Source organism: Molothrus aeneus, chromosome 2, assembly GCF_037042795.1.
Source record: "Molothrus aeneus isolate 106 chromosome 2, BPBGC_Maene_1.0, whole genome shotgun sequence".
Taxonomy (NCBI): Eukaryota; Metazoa; Chordata; class Aves; order Passeriformes; family Icteridae; genus Molothrus; species Molothrus aeneus.
This window is the reverse complement of record NC_089647.1, coordinates 77,284,376-77,300,086: the sequence shown is the minus strand read 5'-3', so window position 1 is coordinate 77,300,086 and position 15,711 is coordinate 77,284,376.

The window sequence follows — 15,711 nt, the reverse complement described above, 5'->3', positions numbered from 1 at the left end:
AGAAAAGAAAAACTCTCTTCATCAACAGCAGCCTGTTGAACGGAGGTTTTTTTTTAGATTACTTAAAGCTTTTTTCTTTCATTGTCAGCAGTGTCAGCTCTTTATTCTGCATCCATAATTTGAAACAGCTGAATATTTTCTCATCACAGTGTGCTAAGAGACTAAAATAACACATGCACAATAGACAATAAAGCCTTGAAAAAAAATATTTGAATGTACCTAGACAAATTCTGTGATTTTTTTCTTCTTATTTAGTTGAGAAAGATAAAATAGGGGAGGTGACACACTGTGCTAAAGCTGTTTGTTATCTGTTTTGGAGATCCTGATAATTCCAAAATGCAGGAACTGAAGCAGAACTGAAGGAATGCACCAGCTGGTAAAGCACGAGGCAGCAATGTGTTGGTGAAGAGCTGTGTTGTTAAAATGTGGGCTCAGAACTGGAGGATTAACTTGCCTTGCACATCTGCAGGGGAAAATGGCTCACAGCCAATAGTAAAATATGCTTATGAAAAAGATGCAGGATGAAATTAATGGGACAAAATTCAACTCAAGGCCAGAAGGAAAGGAAACTTGGTATTTATTTTAAACACAATCCATTTCAGTCCCTCATGTTGAATCTGATAGATTTCACCCACCTGTGTTTTCACACCCATGTGCTCACAAGCACCAAGGAGCCCATGTCAAAGCAGCTACTCCAGGCAGGCTGGGGGTCCCATGGGAGAAAAGGAGTGGTGACCCTTGAGTAAGTGCCGTGTGTCTGGGGTTCTTCCTTGGCAGTGGAAAACTTGTTCATTGTGCTGGTTTGGGCTGGCATGGAGTTAATTTTCTTCACAGTGTCTGATAATGGGGCTTTGTTTTTGATTTGTGCCTGACACAGTGTTGATAACTCAGGGATGTTTCAGCTGTTGCTGAGCAGCCCTTGCACAGAGTCAAGGCTTTTTCTACTCTCAGCCCAGCAGGGAGCAGGCTGGGTGTGCACGAGGAGTTGGGAGGAGGGGACACAGGCGGGACAGCTGATCCCAAATGGCCACAGGGACATCGTACATCATATGACATTGAACTCAGGAATTAATCTGTAGGGGAGGGAGGTCAGCCGGAGCAGCAGTTGCTTGGGGACTGGCTGGGCATCTGTCACTGATGAGCAATTAGGCTTTTGGCAACACTTTTCTTGATTTAGGGCTTTTTTATCTTTGCTTGCCTTTTTTTAGCTTTTTACATTTTATTTTCTGTTTGAAGGTGGGCATGGTGGTGATTTGGGTTTGGTTTTTTTTGTTGTTGTTGTTTTATTTGGCAAATTACGTTTATCTCAACCCCACAAGTTATTGCATTTTTACCTTTCCAGTTCTCTCCCCTATCCCATTAGGAGGGGGATGAACAGGTGCCTGTGTGGTGCTGAGCTGCCTGCCAGGGTTAAATACCAGATAAAAATACCCGAGCCACCCAGGTATTTGTATCCATCAGCTAGTACAAGGTGATGTTCCAACATAATCTTGCTTACCTCATCACCCATAAATCATAGGGAGGGTTGTTACCTGTATGTGTTTCCTCATTTCAGTAACTTTTTGGCCTTTTTCTATGCTGGGGCAAGAAGCAGTAGCACACACTATACTGGAACCCTGCTGCCATCCTCCTGCTATTAGACCTCAGGTCCTCTGCTGACAAATCATCCTACCATGGCCTTATCAGAGCTCAGTCCTCCTGGTCTTGATGTAAACAGCACATTCCTCAGCATTTACTAGTTTAATTGCTCTTAGTCATGTCCTCAGTTATCAATTCAGGCTGTTCCTTAAAACTGTGCTGCTGCTTGTGCTTTCACATAAATAATTCTCACTCATACTTCATTCAAACCATTCTTAATGTCTCTGTTTCAGCTCCCTGGAGCAGTGTGACATGGACAGGTCTTTATTACAGACCTATGTCCAAATGTTGAAGTGCAGCCTGGCAAATAGTTTTAGAGACCATTGACAGTCTTTCTACAAGATTTCCCAAATCTATTGGTGTAATAGTGGTATTATTCAACATTTCCACTGGTATTCCAGAAACAAATGTGACAAAACCCTGCCTATTTAAATTGCATGTAAGCAAAGGTCAGTCTCTTCTGTTTTAATTTCACCATACCTCTAAACATAGTATGCTATTGTCTATTGCTGGTGTAATCACCTACAAAGTCATGCTTCTAGGAACAGGAAAAGAACTTAAATATACACATTATGTCTTGGTAAATAGCACCAATGAAATGGATTTAAGGAATCCTCTGAACATGCAGCTTCTCATAAACAAACTTCTAATTCTGTGGCAAAGAGAACTACTGCAGGAAGTGGATGTAAACAGAACATGTTGTGGTAGTTTTATCCCTTGTCCTACAGAACCTGTGAAACCACTGTTAAACCACTCTGTTACTGGGTCAACACTGGGGCTGAGGTTTTGAAATATTGTACTGAAGAATTGATACAAGGGCCACAAAAATCCATACTCAAGGAATATGTGGTAGGAGATCTGGGGGACAGCACTTCAACTTACCAAGTAAAAATTTGAGGAGTGTACAATCTAAAATCAGTTTTTTCTAAGTGAATAGAGAATTCTGCGAGGCTTTTATAGTTTGGTTAAGGAAGACATAATAGAGATTGGATACTGAAGCAAGGCAAATGCAGACCAGCAATTCAAATCAGATTCTTAATCCCTGTCAACAACTACATGAAGCACTATCAACTGTGCTGAATACCAAAGGTATTGATGCAGTGTTGTTTAATTACAATTTTATTTCAGTTATGGTTAACCTGGTTCAGAGCTAGTGGTCTCTCTTAGGTCTAAGTGCTAAAACCAAAACTTGAAATCCTGAAATCATTAGCTGTTTTAAGCTAATGTTAGTTACTGTTAACCTATTCTGTTTCATGGCTATTTTATAACAATGTTTTGGAAAAACAGAGGAATGCAGTCTGTAACATGATAATTTTAGAAAGTGGTCTTGTTGACTGGGTTTTAACTAAGGACAGCACATTGATACTTACCACAAGACTTGTGTTCAACAGCCAGATTTCAGCCTGGCATTAATCACAGCAGAAACTTGTATCACAAGCACTGGGGAAGCAGTTTCCAGGCAACTACATCCTAATACTTACAGTGTTTGAAGTGGTTTGAAATTTATAAATGAAGAAATTCCTGGGATGCTTCACTGAGAGAACAGTGTCTTGCATGAATATTCTAGAACTACAATCTTGTTCCTTTTCTCTGCCTCCACTTTTCAGGTAGCAACAAGAACTCAGTTTTGGGTGGTACTTATCAGCTTCTGCAACACAGGTGTGTCATTTGGTCCATGCAGCATCAAAGTTGTACTTTGTCTCATCCTGTCAAAAGCAACAAAGTCCTGGGCTGAAGTTCTTAGAAGCTGGAACTCCTTAACTGAATTTCACCCATGATGTATCTTGTGTCCTGATTTGTCATTTTTAAGCTGTTCAGACTTCATATAGCATGTCCTAGGAATGGCTGCAAGTTCTTGTAGCCATTCTTGTTCTGGCTCAAGTACCAGATATCTGAGTGGGGCTGTACTGCAAACTGAGTATATTTAAATAATAAGTATGTGACAAAATTTGCAGTATACTTTGTTGTCTTCTTTAGTTGTAAAAGCTGTTTATTGAGGTGTGGTCCTCCTAAAGCTTGTAAGTCTTTAATTCTGGCTTTTTTTTCACCTTCTACCAAATTGCAAGTCAAGTACACATGACATTACATCAGAGTTATTTGTCAAACAGTTACATATTTGATAGAAAACATTTGAATTCAACCTATTTCAACACCATTTTCTTAATCCATTTATTTTGTATATTTTAATTAATTTTTATTAATTTCATTTAAGACTAATATATATGAGGTTGACTCTATCCTAAGCTAGTTATATTACTCTTTGTAAATTAAGACATGAACAGATCTCCCTCATTTCCTAGCAGGATGTGTTATATTGCCATTAAGTTTACAAATTCCTGCCCAAACCCTGCACTAAATTGTTGTTTCCCTTTTTTATGTATTGCATGCAATTAATATATACAATTGTCATCAGAACCATTTTTCAGGTCCTATATTTAAGAATAATTGATAAATTTTTAATTTATCTATTGGCAGTATTAGCATTTTACTATCATGGAATATTCTGAGTTGGAAGAGACCCACAAGGATCATAAGAGGGATCATCCTGCTTCCTGACCTGCCTCAGGCCTGGCTTCTTCCTTACTGAAACCTTAATTCTTTAAAAACTCCTTGTTAGGAGAACTGAACCACTACATGAAAGATTGGCTGTGTTTCATCATCTCTGTTCCATCTGTTTGTTCTGGTTACCAGATATGTCAAACTGCTGTTAAAAAAACCCCAAAATAGTGAGACACTACAGTGAAAGTTAAATGACATCTCTGTATCCCAAATAATTTCAAACACAATTAATATGACTCCAGCTTCACCCCGATACAAAATGTGGCAGCACCTGTTAGAAGGATGTGGCAATGGTTTCATACTGTACAACTGCATTGCATAACAGCAGGAGTGAAAAATACATATTTAATCATGAGAAGGGAAAAGATAAGTCAGGTGCAGTGTGTCCCTTCTGCCTGGACTGACCTTTCCACATTTGAGTCAGCTCACTTTCGGCAGCCTGGCTGCTGAAATATTTTTTGTTCTGTCTGTATCATTACTTTCTTTAGATAAAGTCCACTGGTCTTTCTCCTCACCAGTCCCTCTGCAAGACCCAGTCCTGAACACTCCTTTTTGGCCATCTGCATTCTTTTCAGATCCGGGGTCATTCCAGGGGGAAACAAAAGGTAGTTTTCTTCCCTGTGGATAAGCCATTTAGCCAAAGTCCCTCTCTGTGTTCAGCTGCTCTTTCAAAGCACATGTCAACAGCATTGATGTTCAAACTATAGCCATGGTCAGCACCAGACAGAACATCTTAAAATGGCATGATTCAGCTCATCTTGTTAAAGGTGAGCTGGAAACAAATATGTTGAACTGTGCACTTGTACTAGAATGGTGTCCTAAATCTCACCTCAGTCCATTCTGACCATGGGCATGCACCAGAGATGTGCCTTCCTTCTTATTAATAACCCCATGCAGCAAATGGGGGGTGTTAGTGAGGATCCTTGGTGGTACAGCATCCATCTCTGCACAAGATTTCTGAACATACTGGGATTTTTTTCTGTAGTAGGCAATATTTGCCCTATGAAAAACCTCTGGGGTCTCAGCTGAGTTCAATTGAACACTAACACTTTTTTTTTCCTGGAAAGGTTTGTTGGCCTTCAGAGGAACTCCTCAAGGAGGAACTCCTCAAGGGTTATTGGATGGAGTATTTCAAGCCCCAGGCAGATACCCAGCATCAGCTGTTACCAAGTGAATCATAAAGGAAAAGGTCAGTGTGAATATTAACAAAACCACCTATGGCTGAGAGGCAGTGTTAGAAGTTCAGGTTATCTGATAACAGAAAGAATAGGAAGTCATTTTAGTAGAATGCAGGAACTGCTCCTTGTCTCCAGGAACTGTAAATGAATGGATATGGGAGCAAGAGGATGATACTTTGTTCTTTAACCATATTTTCTCATCCCCTTTTAAGAATGTTCTCAAAACCCAAATAAAATCTATCTGTTTTAATATGAGGCTTAATTTATCTGGGGGTGCTTCTTTTTGGGACACACCAATAAGTATAGAGAGGTGGTAATAGACAAGCAATGTGATTTTATCAGAAAGGAAATTTCAAAGTACAAAACAATTCAGGATGTATGCTGTAATAAAAAAGGCATTTCTGTTTCTTATGGAGAGAATGCAGATAAACCATTTCTGCTTGGACATACTTGATTTTTTACCATAAGCAACAGAGAGGTTTTGCTGCAGCAGTAGCAGGACTTGGTTAAGAAAGTACTTCTGACCAATACTATGTTAGTTAAAAAGAATTTTTAAATGTCCTAGAGACTGCTATTAATAAAGCACTGGTTTCTTGTAACAATATACTAGGTTAAATATGGAACTTAAGAGTTTTTAACTCCAGTATTGAAACAGAAAAATGTGGGCCCTATTCTAGTACTTGCCTCGTCTGAAGCTTCGACAGTTTTGGATGGAAAAGCCTGGATTAACTTCTGATACACAAAGCATCAGTTCTCAGCCACTCCAGTTCAAGCAGTTTCAGAAGCTGATGCTACATTTGTTCTCTGGAAGATGATTTTTCAGCCTTTTATTAAAATGTTCAAGGGTCTTAAGGGCTTTCCACAATAACAAGTATTTATTATCATTTTCCAAAATAACATCCATTTTAGGCTACTTTTTTTCTGAGCTTTTACCCATAGCTAGCTAGGAGTGTTTTAAACAGCTTTGCTTTTGACCAAATGTAATTGCTTGTTTATGGAAGAAAGCACTACATGCAAGCTAATCTGTTCTGCATCAGTTTCCAAACAAACAAAAAATAGAGCAATTAATTCTGCTTGCATGCCCTTTCCCTCTTTTTTTTTTTCTTTTGCTCTTCATTATAGATTATAGGGAAATCTTGCTCTGCTTTTGCACTGTGAAGGGACTGCTTCTGTTATAGAAAATGTGTCCTGCATATGTAGTGTATCTGTTGGCTAGGTTGAGCAATTTGAAATCTTTCTTTTACAAGGTTTTCATGTAGCATCTGTGTGGGATCACTAGATTTACAGTGTGCTAACTGATGATCTCCTTATAAGCATACTTGATGTTTTAGAATGATATTGTAAAGAATTTTAGAATGATACATGTATTGACTTGATATTTTGTCATCATATTATATAGCTTTTTTGGGGTAAAGGAGTACAAATTTTAAGTGTGAAAATCTGATTGTTATCTGCAAAGATTCATAGCTGTTCTGTTTTTACAGATGGAAAAGTTTAGATAATTCACTGAAGTGTCAGTGTGTCAATAGCAAAGAAAGAAATAGCAAAGCTGTGAGTTTTGGACCCTGTTTTCAATCCATTAGGCCTGTTACTGACTGAGTAATAACAGCTTTTTCTGTAAAACTTGTTCATTTATAAAACTGCATAGTCAAAAAATAACTACACTCTCTACAATCTTTGACAGCTCAGAAAGCAGTGAAAATTAAGTCTTGCTTATTATACAAAATATAACCTTTGATTAGGCAGCATGTTATCTTTAAACATTTAAACTACTATAAAAATAGTGGTAGGTTTTGTGATCATTACCATCTTCATACCTAGCAGTCGTACTTACCAGAAGAACCTTGAGCTTTTGTGTCCTTTGCTACAGTAAAGATATTGAGGTGCTGGAGTGCCTCCAGAGAAGGGCAACAGAGCTGCTCAAAGGTCTGAAACCTACATCCCATGAGGACTGGACGAGGATTGTAGGATTATTTATCCTGGAGAAAAGGGGGCTCAGGGGAAACCTTCTCACTTCCTACAACTGCCAGAGAGGAGGTTACAGCAAGGTGGGGGTGGTCTCTTTTCCAAGGTAACAGGTGACAGGAGGAAATGGTCTCAAGTTGCAACAGGGAAGGTTTAGACTGGATATTAAGAAAAATTTCTTCACTGAAAGGGCTGTAACATGTTGGAACAGGCTCCCCAGGGAAGTGGTTGAGTCAGCATCCCTGGAGGTATTTAAAAGATGGCTAGATTCCATGATCCTAAGAAGTGGAAACTGCAAGAGCTCAATCATGTAATATCCTTTATTCTCCTTCCCATTGCAACCTTCCCTCAGCAAAAGGATTTTAGGCAGAAAGTGAGAGAAGGCAATCTGGTTTCCAATCTTATGAGAGAAGGAGGGGGAAACAAAGATAAAAAGACCCACTGATGGAAAGGAACCCATCTGCCAGGATTAGGGTTCTTTAAAACATCTGAAAATAGATGTTTCCAGCCTCAGCTGCCAGAAAGTGAGTCTCCATTCACTCTTTTCAGGATAGCTTTCAGCACCAGAACTGCAGTCATTTTCATTACAGAACTAAAATTTCTGTGTTGCTGATGCTACTTTTTTGATGAGGAATGTGCTACAAGGCCACAGACAAAGATTTGTTTGTTGGTATCTTCAGGAGACGTTTCTGACGAAGGGAATATGTTTCAACACATATGAATAAACATGTGCTTAAAGAAGGAAATGGCTGGGTGGATTCCAAAAACGAGTCTAGCCTGAGCAGGAACATGGCCAGCCATTTTGAGGAGCAGTCAATAAGTTCTCAGGCTTTGCTTTTGTCCTGACATGAAAATATTCTTGCGGGATGTGTTCAAGTATCTGTGGGATTTCCTCTGAAATTCACACTCCAAAATTTCAGCCCAAGAAGTGGATTAATCTGACTGTATTTACAAAGTTATTTGTAGGTAGAGGCTGAAAAATCTGTTGGTACTCTTTGCCCCTTACAACTGGGTTCCCAAAGAAAAAAATGCAATTGCTGAAACACCTAAAATGAACACAATTCACTTCATCTTTAGAAAAAGTATTAATGTTCATGGTAAAATTCTTAATGATTTCCTAAAAAAAATATTTCCCTGTCATTAGGTATGATCCGTGTAATTCTGCATATCAGCATTGCTCAATGTGAACATGCTGCTTCTTTTCTCTCTCTGACTCCTCTTGGAAGACAGTTTCCTGTTCCTTGGAAAAGTTTTTTATAGTGAGGGAAGCAGCAAGTGACCCAGCAACATGTTATGCTGAGAAGTAGATTATTTATGTGCTGCAGTTTCAGTTTATGAAATGTATTATGTAATTTCAGGTGGTTTATGTGCTCCCATATTGTAACCTTTGTATTGAATGCATTTTACCCAGCTGCCTTTGCAAGAAGGAAAAAGCTGTCATTGGTTGGATTTCTGTTGTTGTGGTTTTGGGTTCCTTTTTTTTCTTTCTTTCTTTTGAAAATCTCCCACTCTTGGAAGAGGAAAATGGGTTGACCTATTGGATTTGTTTACACTTCCTGCAAAGTAACAGCAGATCCTGGGTTTTTTAAGTGTGAGAAAGTAAGAGGACCTCCCTTTTCTAGAAGCTGACAGAACAAAATAATTGGATCGTGTTGTGGTGCTTATTGGGAATCAGTTGCTCAGGAGTGTCAAGAACAAAGAAAGTAAGAATACAACTACGTAGATTAATAACATCCTAACACACCTTTTTGCTAATTTGGACAAATATCACAACAATAATTAGGAGACTATTTAGAGAAGGTTAGAGGTGCTACTGGAAAAGACCAAAGAGAAGTAAAGAGGCAGGGAAGCACTCAGGGGTACTGCAGTGCACAGGTGAATGATTCCATTTGAGCCCTGGATGCTGTGATCTTTCAATAGCAACAGAACTGACCAAGACTTCTAAGATGAAATACAAAAATTGGCTTTCTAGAGAACTCATGAGAGAGCAGTGGGATAAGTGAATCTGTTAAAATCCAATTGCACATTAAATTCTGTCAGATACTGCTGTGAAAGTTTTCACTTAAATCTGAACAATACACAGGACAGCTCTGGGTAGTGAAAAAAAGGAAGCTTTGTAACCTGTGGTAAAAATATGAATGTGGAAATAACATGAAAATCCATTTCAGGAGGAGTTAATCCATTTGCAAACTTTTAACAGGGCTTTAACAGGTAGACAGTGTCAGCTCTTGGTCTCCAGCTGCATAATTTCCACACTGGAAAATTTGTCTTTAGAAAATTAAATTATGTTGTCCTGTTATCTGAACTCAGAGAAAAATGTGTTATTTCCACTGTGGACATTGATGTCATCTGTAGTCAGGTATGCTTTGTACATCAGTGCTGCCTCACCCACTCCAAAAATTGTGTATAAAGTCAAAGGATGTTAGGATGCTTTCCCTTGAAAATGTGAGTATCCAATCTTGTAAGATAGTTTATTTGAGGGTGATGTGTGGATGTGGGTGGGTGTGTTGGGTGCATCCCTTAAAAATAATCCCTTAAGTATCTTCACAAGTTTAAAATCTCACATCAGTTCCTAAATATTGTGTCAGTTTAACTCCAGTCTTTTAACATCTGCTTGAGTCAAAACACAGATTGGTCAAGAGATGACACTTGTACTTGCATGGTCCAGTCAACAACATGATTCATGTTGTAGGGCTGGTTGCATAAATTGACAAGATAATCCAGTCAGCTCTACCTAGCTGTTGCTATGTTGCTGACACTCTCTTGTGCTCTCCTTATAAAAAAAAAAGCTGAACACAGCTTGGCTAAAAACATGCTAGAACTGAAACTTCAGCAGACGCAATGCAATGAGAAGATAAAAAGTTCACTTGAAAATGTCAGGTCTTATACTACAGATCTGAAGTTTCAGAAGAATAGCAATGCAGCAGTACAAAGAAAAAAGACTATTGAAGAGATGTTTGGATGGTTTCAAGGTGCTTTGAACAACATTCAGCATCCTTGCACTGCCTTAGGTGAGAGAGGGTGATGCTGTGTGTCAGGCAAATTCAAATTTAATATGAAGAAAAGCAGAGGTACATAATTAAAAATTAAAAAAAAAAAGCTTTCACCACCCATTAAAAGGGTTGAATCCTAGCTTGGGTGAAGGATACTCATACACTTGGGGTTTTTTTGGGTTTTTTTTCTTGAATACAGTCACATACTTCAAGGGTAGAAATAGGTGTTTATCTGCAGTAGAAAGGAGTATGTAAATCAGGAGCTCTTTTGTTTTGCCCTACTTCCCTTGCCAGCTGCCCTTAATACTTATGCTAACACTCCTATTTGTCTACCCCACATACCTGCTGGGAGTGCCCTCCCTTGGCAGGGAGAATCTCCCAGCCTCAGAGATGGGTTGCACAACACCTGACCATAAATCAGCATCAAATTGGGATTACTGTGTGTGTTTCTGTTCTCCTCGTCTCATGCCTCATGCATTGCGAAGGCACAAGACAATGACTGCTCACATTTGGCTGTGGTACAAAGACTCAGGTTGAAGGCTGGATCTACAAAGGCCTTTCAGGGCTGGAAGGAATGGTCATATCTCTAAGTCCAAAGTGAAGATTTTGAATGCCTCCTTGCAACTGTCACCTAAGGCTGGTTTCCATACAGACCTACCTTTCCAGAACCAAGGTTCCCTATTAAATCCAGGCTTTGCACCAAAGATCCCCTTCAGATTCCCCAAGGGGAAAACCCATGGAAGGAAACAGCAGCAAAGGTGTTGTCAGGATCAAGATAGATATAAAGAGAACTGGACAAGGAGTAAATCTGGCACTACCAAGGGAACAATGTTATCAGAGTAAGTGAAAGGAAAAGAATCAGTTATCAACCTCAAGTTATGTTTTCGGCAAAAACAAAAGGAACAAACCCACATCTTGGCAGGAGTGACTTCACAATGTATTGTTTACCATGAACTCATTAGGTTCACATCTGCCATATTAGTTAACTCTGCATGTTGTCACAGGCACTGGTAATGAGCCAAAGACTTGCCATTGCTTTTGCCCGGCAGCTCCAGATAAATAAATGAGTTCACTCATTTACTTTATTTAGATACAAGTCTGTGCTCTAGTTCCTGCTCCCCTGCTTTACCCTCCACCCACATCCAGTGTGTGTACATAAAGACGTGCCAGAAAAGCCAAGTTCCTTGTGGGCCACAGCACGTGAACTCTTTTCCTTTTTGTGGAGAAGATTACTTTGAATGCTGCTGAGCTGGGCTGGCAGGCTGGGCTGGTAGAAACCTCTTTCTCTGCATGTCCCTTCTCTGGTTTAGAAAACTCCTGAAGAAGCAAGTGCATATGTTTTAGGGCCAGAGTTGCTCCTTGCACAAAAGTAGAGTGAGCATCTCAAATACCAACCCATGTCACTATGTATGCACGGTGCCCAGTAGCTGGACTGCTGCTGCTTGAAAGCACCTGAACTGCTGCAGAGACCCCTGGTGCCCTCCTTCCCAGCAGTCCGCTTCTCCTCTAGACCGTCCCACCTATTATTTCCTCTGCTTGCAAAACAGGACACAGTGCATGAGAAAAATCAGCAAAAAAATCACTTTTCCCCCTGGCATTCCCTATCTGGAAAGCAGGAATAAACTTTTCTTGGAAGGCTATATTATCTTGGGAGGAGTAGTTACTGGGAAGTGACAAGTGTTAGTGTTTGCCTACTACCATCATGAAAGCCCAATGGATTCTGGTTATAGAACAAGATCCACTGGCCTTTGTTTAGAATGAATGAATGTACAACCTCACTTGGTTTGCAGCATCCCATGCAATATTGACCATCCCATGATGAGCTGCACACCCCTGCAAATTCTTTGTTACAATTCTTCCAATCTATAAAAAAATGAGTCAAAAACATCTATTAATATTTATAAATAACACGTAATCTGAACAGATGTAATTTGCCCTCATTTTCTTTAAAATACTTCAATCTCAATTCAGGTTGTTCCTGAATAGTTGTTATCAATTATTCCATGTTATGGACTCATGTCACCAGCCCCACTGAAATGATTGTAATCTTCCTTCCTAGGAGATGCAAGGAAACAATCTTACAGACCAAGCTACAACCTTTAACTGAGCAATATGTGGAACAATCCCTCCCGTGGAAGGATCATTACAGCAGGAACACACAGCCTGGGAGGTTCCAGCAGGGCACTGATGGTAACTTTTGGACACGGGTGGTGGAAGAGTCATTAAGGACCTGTGCTGCTGGACCTTGAACTAAGAAAGGACAGGTTTGGGATAGGAGAGCTGGGAGTAGTCTTGGTTGTGGTGACCATGAGATGGTGGAATGTAGGATCTTGTGGGGAAGAAGCAGGACAGTATTCTATTACACCTTGAAAATATGATTCTTTGACTTCAGAGTTTTGTAGAAAAAAGCAGAAATGGATTTCTGCATTTTTGTTTGCTGAGTATTTAACAGCCCTGCTGTACTCTGAGTTCTCTGAGAAAGGGAGCCTCACGGGGAAACTTTTATCCTATGAGAACAAATTCTGTCCCTCCAACAAGTACAACCATAAAATAGCTCCACAGCGATCAACCCTGTGGCATCCACTTACTAAAGGACTGCAGAAGCCAAACCGCCTCAGAAACAGCTGTGAAACCATTGTGTGTCCTTTTATCCCTCTCTGTGGGACAAATTAAACATTGAAAGATAACCTGAGTGAAAGCTGGGGTGATCAAAGTAGCTCATTTATCCCAAATTTTTGAGAAAACAGCTGTTTTTCCTTAACATCTGAATTCCAGTTGTATGTTGCATTCTAGGAAGAACATTAAAGGCCTCCTCTTTGTTTTCACTAAATGCATGGGTCTATATAAGATGTGCCTGGGAACTAACCTTTTGCCACCACTGGTCATGGAATGGGAAGTTTCCCATTATACAGGAAAGAAATGACATCTTTAATTCCATACTTTAACAGAAAATGGTGGTAATATCTCAATTATTTCTGTAGATGAATGAGCCATTGGAGGTTTCAGCATTCTTTGCTGCATTACAGATTGCTTGTTTTGCTGGAGTAACCATAATAGAGAAACATAACACTGCCTGTGCTGTGTGGCCATATATGTATATCCCACTGAGAAGTGATACATGACTAGCATCAGCTGTGTCAGTGGAGCTTATACAGCGAGATTTATGTTTCTTACTGGAGAACTTGCTATAAATATAACTATAACCACCTACTCACATGTTTTATCTGAAGAATTTATTCACTAATTTTTACAGTCAAGGGTACAGGTAGCTGCTAAGGGGTTAGAGCTCCTTTGAGTAGATTACCCCCATATGGATATAATTTAAGAAACCCAGGATCAGCCGTAGCTCTGTATCACAGAGCAGCCTTTAGCAGCTGAAGTGCTGACTGTAGGTATTCCAAAGTGCAATGCATTGCAATGCTTGTTTGATTTGTACCCAAGACAAAATGAACCTGTTCAGCAGCCAGGTAATTATTAAGTGCATGCCATAGAAAATGCTATTGGATTGGTTGTATAAACTAGTGTGCCACTGTATCTTCAAGCCTCAAAGAAGGAGCTCATTCTTCTTTCAGACATTTTTTTTGGTAATGCCTGTTATTGTTTTTCTGTATTCTGAGTTCATTCAAGCCTTAGTAACATGTAGCTTCCCCTAGCTGTTCTTCTGGTCAGCCTTGCACTCTGGCTCTCCTGCTCATGCTGAACTTCTCATGCATTTATTCCATGTCCATGGCTCAGTAAGGTGTGTGCATGAAACGTACATCATGCTGTATTGATGTGCATTCTCCCAGCTTTCCCTATGGCTTGTGGCACAAATGGCACACAGGACAGACATCTGCTGTGGACTGACCAAGAGATGAGTGAAGCGGGTCATAGAAACACAGACTAAGAGGATGGTTTGGGTTGGAAGAACTTAAAGTTCTTCTAGTTCCCATGCCGTGCTTTGGGCAGGGAGACCTTTCACCAGAGCAGGTGGCTCAAAGCCCCATTCAGCCTGGCCTCGAACACTTCCAGGGATGCATTCACATCTTCTCCAGGCAACTTCTCAGAAGCATCTGTCCATAGGAGCCACAGGTCAGCGATCATTAGAAACCGGTGGCAGCAGCAATAGTTTAGGAGATCTGTTTCCTTGGCTCGAGAGCAGGGAACGAGGCAGAAAGCTGCTCTCCACACAGCGTGTCTTTCCCTTACTTGCTTGCTAAGTTTTCCCTCACGCCGTTGACAAGGGAGGGACAAGGTGGAGCTGGCAGCAGTGCAGGGCGCTCGGTTCAGCTGATGGCCCTGTCTCGGTGCTTGCTGGCGGCCGGAGAGCGAAGCGAGCCCCGCGCACAGGTGAGAGCCCTGGTTCGGCAGCCGTGAGGGGAGCGGCGGCCGGGAGGAGCGCCGGGGCTGCCGGAGCGCTGCGCTCGGACAGCCGGGGCCGCTGGTGGCGGCTCAAGGCCAGGTGAGCCCCGGGATGGCTCCCGGCCAGAGCGACCCGCTCCGCTCCCGCCCCGACACCTGCGCGGCGCCGCCCCGCAGCACCCGGGGCCAGGCGGGGCCCCGCCGCCGCCCTTAAAGCCCGGCCGCCCCCGGCAGCCTGCTTCCCTCTTTCTCTGCCTTCCTGCCGACTTCCAGCCCCGAGCGCTGCGGCGGGACCGCGCCGGCGACATGGGTAGGTGTGGCGGTGCGGGATGGGGCAGCCCGGAGCGGGTGGCGGCGCCCGGCCCGCGGGAGGGATGTCGGCCCGGGATGAGCATCCCTCCCGCCGCTTCCCTCCGAGCCGGCTGATCGTGCCGTGATCGAGCTGACAGCGTGGCCAAGGGGTCTCGCCCGCCCAGGGCAGGTTCTGCTGCTCGGTGTCGCTCTGAGGAAGTCCCCGGCGACTCTCGGGTCTCTACTCTCCCTCTGGGGCAGCTCTCCCTCTGCAAACGCTGTATCCTGGTTTATGCGACCGTGCCTTGAAAGCCGAGTGAGAGCCGAGAGCTGGTGCCTCGGTCTCTGTAAGCTCCGAGAGCTGAGCCGGTAAGGTTTATCCTACACTACACTTGTAAGGCATGTGGAGCTTGAGATCTGAGCACAAGTTAAATGTAGTGTTCCTTGCAGATGTTATATAATGCTTTTTCATTGGCAGTGTTTGCCTATGGTTCACTTAGTGGTTTTTAAATACATAGATAAAGAGCTGGAAGATTCAGATATGGGCAAAACCCATCTATCTAATTAATCCTGAAGATTTTTTTCCTGTCTAAACTGGAACATTGAGTAATAGAGACACAAAACTGACTTTTTTTGTGACGGATGTCTCTGTTGCCTTTTGTTGGACTGTGGGTCCTGCAGTGTCTGAGTACATGGGTGTCTCTCACAGCAAGCAGCTCCTGGGCTGGAGAAACCTTATCTCACAC